Source organism: Centruroides vittatus, unplaced genomic scaffold (assembly GCF_030686945.1).
Source record: "Centruroides vittatus isolate TY-2023 unplaced genomic scaffold, ASM3068694v2 scaffold_2802, whole genome shotgun sequence".
Classification (NCBI taxonomy): Eukaryota; Metazoa; Arthropoda; class Arachnida; order Scorpiones; family Buthidae; genus Centruroides; species Centruroides vittatus.
This window is the reverse complement of record NW_027122693.1, coordinates 1,560,633-1,573,834: the sequence shown is the minus strand read 5'-3', so window position 1 is coordinate 1,573,834 and position 13,202 is coordinate 1,560,633. Positions and strand designations below refer to the sequence as shown.

The 13,202-nt window shown below is 32.7% G+C and overlaps 1 long non-coding RNA gene across 2 annotated transcripts; it reads right to left on the bottom strand.

Moving 5' to 3' along the window:
* Nucleotides 1–12,343: 12,343 nt before the first annotated feature.
* LOC136987825 (uncharacterized) lies at nt 12,344–13,202 on the bottom strand. 2 transcript variants are annotated; one of them, XR_010882682.1, is made up of 4 exons: nt 13,008–13,202; nt 12,884–12,952; nt 12,566–12,655; nt 12,344–12,452 (listed from the first exon to the last, which is right to left on the bottom strand). It is a non-coding gene; the product is annotated as an uncharacterized lncRNA (long non-coding RNA). The 2 variants fall into 2 exon arrangements; XR_010882681.1 differs by having other exon boundaries at nt 12,884–13,202.

Here is a 13,202-nt window from a genome sequence, read left to right as displayed (position 1 = left end):
TTTCACAAAGATCATGGTGATATTTTGCAAGGTTTAAATACAAAATTAAGCCCTTGGCATACCTGCGATATCTTGTTAGTTAATAAGATTCATTTACTTATTGCTAGACTTCAAGCAAATTTTTACAAAGTTCATAAGAGGAATAATTACAAAAACGTAAATAGAAAAAGTTCACGTGAAGGATAAAGACAACGTTATTTACAGTTCGAGTCTTCATTGGATTTATCGTGGTGTATGAGGCACAAAGTAATATGGTATTAATATAAAACAAAAACACACATTATCTGTGATAAAGTATTGTGTAAATTTTATATTCGTATAACGGCGATAGTTGCCAGTCTAAATTTTATAGTAGTATGACTAAATTCACCAGATTTTTACAAAATGTTTGAAATTGCGAGCCTGAAAATATCGTGTAAGAAAGATTTCCACGTGTAGTTTCCGAAGTTCCTCTGTGGTTGACCGTTGCTATACTTTAATATTAACGTATAACCGCCCATCTTATAATCCGCAGCGTTTTTAAGTTGGCATTTCAACACAAATAATCTGTGAATACAGTCACAAAAATACAGTAAGTTCTGTCCATATATCTGTTGTAACCAAGAGCGAATTCCCTGGGGTAGCGTAGCATGTGCCGCATGCTTATGAGAAAGTTTTGACTGTCAATATACTTTATATATGAGAACAAATCTGCCGATAATAATTTATTTTAACGCGTAAACTCTCTTATCATTTGTTTCTTTTTACATAGCGGCTAGCGGCTAGCTGTTTTAAGTCAGTGCGATGCTTGTGGAAAATGGCCTCAGCAAACAAGTGCACCTGTATGTCGTCATTCTAAGCATTTAATGCGGCCAAATTGTATGGAAAGCTTGCGGTACTCAGTTAGCATGCGTGTATTGTGTTGTGAATTGTTGTAAGTTACGTACATTATCGGAAGTAGTGAGTTAATTATGGAAAGTGAAGAGTTTTGTATAATCAGTAACCTTTTACAGAACTGTTTTCTAGAAGAAATCTAGCTAAAAACTTCAAAATTGTGAGAAATAATAGATCATGTACTAAGAATTCAAATTTAACTTCCTATCATGAAGACAAGAATGGAAAATATGTACGATAGTGATGCAACGAATAATCTGTTACTATTCGGTATTCGGCCTATTCGACCGAATACCTAAAAACAGGAGTAAGAAATAACAAAAACACAGTAAATTAATCATTTTGGTATTTAGATTTAATGATTATCGGGTTAGTGTTGTTTGTTTATATTTATTTATAACATAACCTGCACAAAATAAAAAACAAAATAATATTAGTCACATGTATTCACAGTTTATAATTACAAAGATCAGCACACGTACACGCTAATTTGTTCGAGAATCGTCGTACTGTACATTTGAGGGTCTAACCATGCCTATTTTTTATTTTTAAGCGCTCGTCTTTGCTCTTCCCTTTTTCTTTCTCCTCTCGTTCTAGTACACGTATGCCTATGCATACATCATAATGTGCGCGCACGATACTTTCGATTCGTCACTTTTCCATCGTAGATTTCCCATTTTACAATTACGTGACTCGTAGCCTGGTGATAACGAAGAAAAGAGACAGATAGTATGTCGGTATAAGTCACAGTTATGATTTTCCAGATTCGAGACAACTTGGTAGCCCGAATGACCCCATGCTTTCGCCCATGCCCGCTAAGCGACTTTCATTACGAGCATTTAGCTTTCCGAAGTTTACGAAAACAATTATTTGGCATTGACGGCCGCAAATTTCGCGCCAATAAGCTGCCGCGACTTGTTCGATTATGTTATCAACTCAATTTCATATTTATTTTTACATTTTCACTTCTCGGTCCTTCTCTGTTCTTTTTCTGTAATTTTCACATGTAGGTCATTTCATTGTTATCCACATTTGATATCATCATTAATCACACACTGCCGTGACGTTCTTGTCTGTCCGCTACAACTGTCAAGAATTAACGCAATTGACGAAGCGTAGTGACAGCGGGCCAATAGAGAGCAGGGTTCTTGCCATAATGCGGTTTGCGCGCCAATTTTCATACGTGCGTTAATCAAGCCGAATAGTTTGGTCGAGTATTCGGCTATTCGGCAACGCTCCTGGCCGAATATTCGTTAATCGGCCTGAGGCCGAATATACTATTCGTTGCAACACTAGTTTATACATAATAGCAGCCAAAGACTACAATGTTGATTTAAGAAAATATTTTAGTTTTGATTTTAAACAGAAATACGAGTAATAGTTTGTGAAATGTTACTTTTGAAACGAAATTTCCCTCAATTCTTTATGTAAGTTGATTCAAATAGGAGCTGACTAAACGACACGAAGAATTCTTGCACGACCAAATATCCGTAGATTAATGTGCAAGATATTCATTTTTAAAATTGTAGTAATTCTTACACGTTCATCTATACGAAATAAAACAAGTCAAACAGACTATAAAATATAAATAATAGTACATATGACTCTACGACTGGCTCTAAACGTTTTATGAACTGAGCTATTGCACTTCATTATAAATCTATAAATTCGTGTAGTGGCAATGAAATTATCTGAAGCACCACTGCCTGTTTTCAATGCCGAAATTAACCTTTGAAGCTATGTTAAAGACGAGCAGCGTATGAATTTAGGTAATTTTCATATTACCGATTAAATTTAACTCGATAAAGCGTCATTACCGAAAGTATAGAGTTTATTTGATTTTGTTTATTTACCACTACAGTCACCATGGAGACAATATCTTGTAAAAAAGATTTTCACGTGTGTAGTTTCGGCAGTTATTCTGTGGTGAACCGCTGCGGTACTTTAATGAAAACTGTGTGAATCCACTCTGTACAATACAAAACGGATATAAATAGTTACAACACCACAATGTGATGTCTCCTGCTTAAAAAGAACTTCGTCTTGGTTATCTTGGAACTATCATAATGGATCTTCACAAAGCAGTTGATATTGACGTACATTTTAAAATTATTTCGCTCCACAATATGCGATGTATTCGATTTTCAGTTCTGCAGCTGTTCAAATTGCATTTTTCTAAAACTTTGCAAATTTGGCATTGTCGTCACTTTTCTGAGTTGATTCCGGACAAAGAGAACAATAGACGTGTAATCTATCAACATCAGTGTTATTTACGGTTGCTTTTCTTTCTTGAGAAAGCAACCTTTAAAAGAGACTGCAGTAAATAGCACTTTATTTGGATATTCGATGCTTAAATTTGGAAAGATGAGAAATAGTTTGTTCCATAACTTATGTATTAGTCATTCAAACATAAACAAGACAGATATTCTGATTCAAACAGTCAAATCTCTTAGTTAATTCTCATATGTCAATGGACAACTTCTTTTGTCAACTGAGTCAACAAGAGTTTGTATGGGATCCAATTTACAGCGGATGCATTGTGGCATTTGTTAATTTTAAGGCGCATTTGTTTTCTTATCAAATGAAAAAAGTGATAAATATATAATTCTCAGTAGTATCAATAGCAATATCAACGAATTACATTAATTTTGTAGTGAGAACTAGCATTGTTTCCGAAGTCTGAAAATATGAATTACATATTATTATTATTTAGTTCTTTTATATATATTAAAAAAACATAATAATCATAATAATAGAACTTTACTTGTAATCGGTTATTGCTGTACAAACCACACTTTCACAGTTGGTGACTGCTCCGATAGTGTTTCTTCACAAACACAGCCGTGCTTACAGCAGAAAAAAATATCATTTTGTGTGTGCTAATTTTATATCTGTGCATTCCACTTGAAGTTTAAAAATCAATTAAGATACGAATTTTGAAATGCGAAAGAATTTCGTTCTCTAACGTATAAGTCTATTGCAAGTTGTATTAATTTCATATCATGGATATTACAAAAGTGACAAATTTTTTTTTCTGGTGAAATATTTAGCAACAATGAAATTTCATACGCTGTATATTAGTTATATTCGGTAGAATTAGATAAAAATAGTTTGTTGCATTGTCTGTTCCCCTTCGATGCCTTTCTTAACCTTAAAAGTCCCGAAAGAATAGAATGCATAGTGCTCGCCATCTGAAAAGAACGATAATCGAAATTATGAAGTTACAGTAAAATTTAAAACTGTCTTCTAATTTTCCCGAAAAAAGAATTTAATAAATACTTATATGATTATAAACTGAAATAACCTTGAAAAGAATTTTCTTATCCACATCAAAGAAACCACCGATTGAAAGACACAAGGAAACTTTCCCAAATCTCTTCATAAAATCTACAATCTACAAAACGAAATAAACAATAATCGCAATAACAAATGCAATGAATAGTTGTAAGCAATGTTAGTTCATTCAATTTTATTTTAGTAAATATTAACCGATGTTGAAATATATTATCCGTTACGATATAAAATATATGGCCAGAATTTATTATATTTTCGTATTAAGGAAGTTATTATAACTTTATTAAGACTCAATTTATCCACTACTCGTGGGTAAAAATATATACCTTGAGTTTCTGTTCCAGTTCAAGTTTGCAATTTGCAAATTGACGTATATTTTGAAAACCATTTTGCATCTAAAAAATAAAATAATTAATGTTTGAATAAAAATAAATATTAAAGAAAATACTTACCGTAAAAGCAAAACAAGACAATAAACATCCCCAGATTACAAAGATGAATGTGAAAAGAAAAGAAATTACTAATGCAAGATAACGCATCAATTCATTCATTTCTACAAAGAGATAAGCGTAAAACCAAAAACTCGTCGCCCAGATGACAGTAAAGTACAAAATGCAAAACGGATGATTAAGTTTAGTGTTAAATTGATTGACGAATAGCCACAATTCTTGGTGACAGAGCATGAGTTCTTTTAATTTATTCTGCATATTCCTGTGTTTCTTCCTCAATGAAGACAATTCAAACAGGAGATGTTCAAATTCTTTGTAAGCGACCAACAACGATAAAGTTACTAATAATAAAGCAAATGCAAGTCCTCCTATTAGAGGCATCTGAAGTAAAGCGTACAGAGTAGTGCATAACAGCGCTTCGCCTTCAAATTTCTTTTTTCTTTCTACGCCGGAATAATAAAAATATACATTCATAAATTGAAAACAAATAATAAACACCATTGCACAGAAAGATGTCAACAGGGAAACCTTTCTAAGTGAAGAATTGTTTTCATTTATCATCTTTCGTTGAAAGTATTCATTTTTTAAATCAACATCTAAATTGAGTTTGTTGTCATTTTTCGTAAGAATAGTTAAGCAGATGGCATAAGTGAAGTACATTATTGCGTAAGCCGTAGTTAATAGTATAGGCTTATTAGTTACATTATCGAGCAACCCTTCACAAATTGCATATTTATTCAATTCCGGTATTATCTGCCAAAGTAGAATAAAAGTATTTTGCCATATAACATATTTTATGAATTTGACATAATTATTTTTTAATTTAATAACTTTTAGCGTAAACACTTCTTTTCTGCAGCTGCATATGTTACAAATATCCAAGCCAAAGATGATTGTCATCCTTAGGCAAGGTTCTAACAAACAAGTTAAACAAATCTCTTCTTGTAAATTAGAATACATATTTCTCGTTGTTTGATTCAAATCATTAAGTCATGTTTGTAGAAACTATGTCGTCCATGTACAATTTATAATAATGTATATGAGTTGAATATTAATATGATTTGCATGAGGATTTAAAAAGGCGAAAGTTAACGATTAATTAATGAACTAGAGTCAGTTACTTTATTAAGTAATCGATGTTATTTTAATAGTTTGTTCATAAGATTATTATTTTATTTAATGAAATATTATTTCTTCGTTATTTAGGCCATTTTTATGTTATGCCCCTCACTTAATATTTTGTAAATAACAAGTGTTTCTTGACACGTTTAGGTTTTGTTTCAGGGCAAAACCATTTTAACACAATTTAAGTGTTGAAATCCATAAAACAACGAAGAAGGTCGACGATGAAGTAGTTACATATAGTAATGAATTTCAAATCATATTACTGCAAATTATGTTAATTTGCACAAGTTCTGTCTCTGTATAACATGGAGGATACAGAATGGCTATTTTTAATATTTTACTAAATTATGGTATAATATGTTCTTGATATAATATAATCGCTATTAATTTATGAAATAATTTACCTGGGAGTATCTGTCAGCCATAATTTCAACAATTAGAGATACAGTACATTGATATCTTTAGTAGCTTAAGTCTCAAAAGAATGATTTCTTTTGTTGAGATGAGAACGTTGTGAATTTTAGTGGTCTTTTATTCTGATGTACATTTTTAGAATATTGATTTAATAGTCAATAACGTGTACACCATACTAAACTTTAAAAAGAATTCTTCCTGTGGATATCCATTAACAAAATAAACATCTTAATAGCATAAATTATCGATATATGTTAATAAACTAGACACTTTCAAAAGGACGAAATATTTCTTCGAATATAAACTGTTTAAATAGCGATAATTCACCTTGAATATTAGATCAGATGCATTAAATTGATTATTAAATCCCTTTTATGAATATGCCTATCGGAATAAAAGATGAAAAGAATAATGATAGGCATAATGTTCCTATCTCAACGAATGCAATTATAAGTACATATTTTTAAGTTCTCTAATTGCATAACTAAAAGTATGACTGTTGATAAGAACAGTTCTTACCTTTTATGATGATTATTTTATTAATGGATATCAAAACATAATGCTTTTATGTTCGCAATATACTGTAAGGATCCGAATATAAGAATAACGAGATTCGATTTAAATTTTTTATTTTATTTACGAACCGATTTTCGAAAGTTAAGTTTAAATCAAACACAGAAACAAAAAACGGAAAAACACCCGACAAATTTTCTCGTAAAAATTAATCATAAACCTTCGTTCCCACGGTAATACTTCCTTGTAGAAGATGAGTTAACTGTTGAAAAATAATTATATCATGTAATTCACCATTGGTGAAAAAGGACTTCCACCCTTGACGTACTTCACAAAATCTCGAACCCAAGATCCCGAAATAAAAGAAAAACGAACGATGACGCAGGGAGAGAAAAAGTTTCGACAACTGTCAAGTGTGTGTGTGCCGTGGATTATCGTCTCCCGCCGTTGAAGCCGTCCATCTCATCTATCTTCAGTCCATTGACTCTTATTTTCAAGCGAACTCTCGTTCCTCGGACTTGTGCAAATCTCAGGATCACTAAGGTATTTATCCTACTCGCGATGTTTTGTAAACTCTCTCTCTCCAATCAATCCAGACGCGGTTTAATAATTCGATTCGATGATATAAATACTTCCAAATATGTTAATTGATGTATTCCCTATCAATCTCAAAATAAACGGGTATTTTTGTTTAATATTAGAAGAGTGTGCGTTTCTTCCTTCATTGCCATCATCCGGCATCCCACGATTCGGAAAATAACGCGTATCTATCCGCGAGAATATGATAGATTGGTGTCAGTTCCTGATGTGAACAGGATCCTACGATCCTCGTCCATAAATAAACTTTAATTGCTCGATCCCTAATCATCCTTTCGACAAACGAGGTCGGACCTCAAGGTCTTGTGCCGTTAAGAGGTAGAGAAGATAGGAATCATCCTCCATCTCCTACCCTCGGTTAACCTCACAATACTATTAAAAATTCAAAACATGTAGCTAAAATATAGAAAAAATAAAAAATATAGCTACATAAATAGTTCGGCCATTTCGTGTATTTAGGTTAATCCGAAGTATTTAGCCGATATATCTAGAGTCGTATACCTAGTCTTGTTAGCTTTTATAGTAATCTATGTGTCTGAATAAATATCTAGTTCAGTTTTTAGTGGATTTGTCGCCCCTGCATTTCCGGATCGACACGACCCCTCCTCCACTCGACGTTATCCCGGTTCTTATCTGTAAAAAGCTAGAATCGCAGCTCAGTTCACCAATAAAATTTCCACAAAGTTTATGATGAAATTTTGCAAGATTTAAATACAAAATTAAGTCTTATTAACTAATATGCCAATAATAATTTATTCTAACGTGTAAACTTTTTTATCATTTGTGCTTCCTTTTACATTGACAACTAGCGGCTAGCTGTTTTAAGTCAGTGCGATGCTTGTGGAGAATGGCCTTAGCAAACAAGTGCATCCTACATTCGTCATTATAAGCATTTAATGCGGCCAAATTGTATGAAAAGCTTGCGGTACCCAGTCAGCATGCATGTATTGTGTACTTTCAAATCTAAGTTGTGAATTGTTGTAAGTTACGTACATTGTCGCAAGTAGTGGGTTAATTATGGAAAGTGAAGAGTTTTGTATAATCAGTGACCTTTTACAGAACTGTTTTCTAGAAGAAATGTAGCTGAAAAAATCAAAATTGTGAGAAAAAATAGATCATGCACTAAGAATTCAAATTTAACTTCCGATCATAAAGACAAGAATGGAAAATATGTACGATAGTGATGCAACGAATAATCTGTTACTATTCGGTATTCGGCCTATTCGACCGAATACCTAAAAGCAGGAGTAAGAAATAACAAAAACACAGCAAATTAATCATTTTGGTATTTAGATTTAATGTTATCGGGTTAGTGTTGTTTGTTTATATTTATTTATAACTTATAGCCTGCACAAAATAAAAAACAAAATAATATTAGTCACATGTATTCACAGTTTATAATTACAAAGATCAGCACACGTACACGCTTATTCGTTCGATAATCGTCGTACATCTGAGGGTCTGATCCTGCCTATCCATCTTTATAAGCGCTCGTCTTTGCTCTTCCCTTTCTCTTTCTCCTATCGCTCTAGTCCACATCTGCCTATGCATACATCATAATGGGCGCGCACGATACTTTCGATTCGTCACTTTTCCATCGTAGATTTCCCATTTTACAATTACGTGACACGTAGCCTGGTGATAACGGAGAAAAGAGACAGATAGTATGTCGGTATAAGTCACAGTTATGATTTCACAGAATCGAGACAACTTGGTAGCCTGAACGGCCCCATGCTTTCGCCCATGCACGCTAAGCGGCTTTCATTACGAGCATTTAGCTTTTCGAAGTTTACGAAAACAATTATTTGGCATTGACGACCGCGAATTTCGCGCCAATAAGCTGCCTCGACTTGTTCGATTATGTTATCAACTCAATTTCATATTTATTTTCACATTTTCATTTCTCGGTCCTTCTCTGTTTTTTCTCCGTAATTTTCACGTGTGGGTCATTTCATTGTTATCCACATTTGATATCATCATTGATCACACACTGCCGTGACGTTCTTGTCTGTCCGCTACAACTGTCAAGAATTAACGCAATTGACGAAGCGTAGTGACAACGGGCAAATAGAGAGCAGGGTCCTTGCCATAATCCGGTTTGCGCGCCAATTTTCGTACGTGCGTTAATCAAGCCGAATAGTTTGGTCGAATATTCGGCTATTCGGCAACGCTCTTGGCCGAATATTCGTTAATCGGCCTGAGGCAAGGGCGTCGCCAGGGGGGCAGGAGGGGCAGCTGCCCTCTCCTAGAAATTTGAAAAAATTATTTAAATGCTAAGTTTTAATTAAAATAATCTTATTAGGCTTCTTGTAAGTTAAAGAAAATATTTTATTTAAGATATTTCTTTTTCGGTACATAGTGAATGATTAAAACTTTATGAATCGTTTTTATTTTACCTACATACAATTCATATCCTCTATCAATTTACATCATCTTGCCCCCCCTTACCAATTGTCTGGCGTCGTCCTTGGTCTGAGGCTGAATATACTATTCGTTGCAACACTAGTTTATACATAATAGCGGACAAAGACTACAATGTTGATTTAAGAAAATATTTTAGTTTCGATTTTAAACAGAAATACGAGTAATAGTTTGTGAAATGTTACTTTTGAAACGAAATTTCCCTCGAAGTGAAACATTCCCGACTTTTTATTCTTCATATAAGTTGATTCAAATAGGGGCTGACTAAAGAACACGAAGAATTCTTGCACGATCAAATATCCGTAGATTAATGTGCAAGATATTCATTTTTAGAATTGTAGTAATTCTTACACGTTCACCTACACGAAATAAAACAAATCAAACAGACTATAAAATATAAATAATAGTACATATGACTCTACGACTGGCTCTAAACGTTTTATGAACTGAGCTATTGCACTTCATTATAAATCTATAAATTCGTGTAGTGGCAATGAAATTATCTGAAGCACCACTGCCTGTTTTCAATGCCGAAATTAACCTTTGAAAATATGTTAAGTACGAGCAGCGTATGAAAGTTTTGAATTTAGGTAATTTTCATATTACCGACTAAATTTAACTCGATAAAGCGTCACTACCGAAAGTAAAGAGTTTATTTGATTTTGCTTAATTACCACTACAGTCACCATGGAGACAATATCTTGTAAGAAAGATTTTCACGTGTGTAGTTTCGTCAGTTTATCTGTTATGAACCGCTGCGGTACTTTAATGAAAACTCTGTGAATTTACGCTGTTACACTTACGAAACGGATATAAATAGTTACAATACCACAATGTGATGTCTCCTGCTTAAAAAAACTTCGTCTTGGTTATCTTGAAACTATTATAATGGATCTTCACAAAGCACTTGATATTGACGTACATTTTAAAATTATTTCGCTCCACAATATGCGATGTATTCGATTTTCAGTTCTGCAGCTGTTCAAATTGCATTTTTCTAAAACTTTGCAAATTTGGCATTGTCGTCACTTTTCTGAGTTGATTCCGGACAAAGAGAACAATAGACGTGTAATCTATCAACATCAGTGTTATTTACTGTTGCTTTTCTTTCTTGAGAAAGCAACCTTTAAAAGTGACTGCAGTAAATAGCACTTTATTTGGATATTCGATGCTTAAATTTGGAAAGATGAGAAATAGTTTGTTCCATAACTTATGTATTAGTCATTCAAACATAAACAAGACAGAAATTCTGATTCACACTGTCAAATCTCTTCGTTAATTCTCATATGTCAATGGACAACTTCTCTTGTCAATTGAGTCAAAAAGAGTTTGTATGGGGTCCAATTTAGAGCGGATGCATTGTGCCATTTATTAATTTTAAGGAGCATCTGTTTTTTTATCAAATGAAAAGAGCGATAAATATTTCATATAATTGTCAGTAGTATCAATAGCACTATCAACAAATTACATTAATTTATAGTAGTGAAAACTAGCATTGTTTCCGAAGTCTGAAAATATGAATTACATATTATTATTATTTAGTTCTTTTATATATATTAAAAAAACATAATAATCATAATAATAGAACTTTACTTGTAATCGGTTATTGCTGTACAAACCACACTTTTCACAGTTGGTTACTGCTCCGATAGTGTTTCTTCACAAACACAGCCGTGCTTACAGCAGAAAAAAATTATCATTTTGTGTGTACTAATTTTATATCTGTGCATTCCACTTGAAGTTTAACCCTCGGGGTGCCGGGGTGCTCTCAGAGGCCCGACTCATTTTCAAAAGTTCATAACTATTTTAATATTTGCGTTAGCGACTTAAAATTATTAGTAGCTTCAGTTATGTTTATGCGCTTGCGATCCACACAAAATTTTTAGTTCATCGCGCGATATTCTGCAAACAAGACGTGTTTGAATAAGTGCCGGGCCTCACAGACCCCATCAGGCGCGCGGCGTTGCAAAATTGTAAGTAATATTTTTTGTGTTTGTTTGATTTTTAAGGTTTGACAACGTTTACGTTGTCAGTAGATAAACGTTTAAGTAGCTACTGAGCATCTGTAAAGAATAATCCAGATTTATATGCATGGGACATGCGAAATTCCTATGGGAAAAATGCCTGAATTCTGAATTTCAAACTTTAACTGAAACAGCTTAATTTTTATGCTTTAACAGATAATTATATTATGTGCCACTAAAATGAAGCCAAAATAATTAAATTATAATGAGATTACATCATGATTTCTAAGGAAACAAAGTTAATATTTTTGTCACAACAAAAAAAAGTTGTCGTTTTTTATTATATAGTCGTGTGAATAAATATTTCCCGTAAATCAATGATTGTTTTATTTTAAATATGTCTCAATAAACCTATTATATATATATATATTCATAACATTGAAATTATCTTTACAAGCCATATAATGTAGTGTTTTATTTTCGGGTCTGTTGGACCCCACCAGGCGTTCGGCGAAAATTTCTTCACCAGGCACCCGAGGGTTAAAAATAAATTAAGATACGAATTTTGTTCTTTAACATATAAGTCTATTGCAAGTTGTACTAATTTCATGTCACGAATATTACTGAAGTGACAAAATTTCTTTTCTGATGAAATATTTTGCAACGATGAAATTTCATACGCTGTATATTAGTTATATTCGGTAGAATTTAATAAGAATATTTTGTTGCATTGGATGTTCCCCTTCGATACCTTCCTTAACTTTAAAAGTCCCGAAAGAATAGAATGCAACGTACTCGCCATCTAAAAAGAACGATAATCGAAATTATGTAGTTAAATTGAAATTTAAAAATGTCTTATAATTTTACAGAAAAGGAAATTTATTAAATACTTATATGATTATAAACTGAAACAACCTTGAAAAGAATTTTCTTATCCACATCAAAGAAACCACCGATTGAAAGACACAAGGAAACTTTCCCAAATCTCTTCATAAAATCTAAAATCTACAAAACGAAATAAACAATAATCGCAGTATCAGACGCAATTTAAAGTTCTCAACAAGGTGATATTATTGAATTTTATTTTAATAAACGTCAGCTATTTTTAAATATATTATTTTTGAGTATGTAATAAAAATATGACCATAATTTTTATATTTTTGTATTTAGGAAGTAGTGTACATATAACATTACCAAGACATAATGCAATATACTTATGAGTAAAGTGTATACCTTGAGTTTCTGTTCCAGTTTGAGATTGCAATCTGCGAGTTGACGAATATCTTGAAAACCATTCTGCATCTAAAAAGTACGAAATTAGCTTTCGAAAAAATAACTTGTTAATACGAATACTTACCGAAAATGCGAAACAAGACAGTAAACAACCCTCAATTGTAAAGACGAAAGTACAAAGTATGGAGGCTAGTAAAGCAACTAAACGCAATAAATCATTCACATCTGCAAATAGGTATGTATAAAACCAGAAGCAGGTTATCCAGATGACAATAAAGTACAAAATGCAGAATGGATAATTAAGTTTAGTGTTGAATTG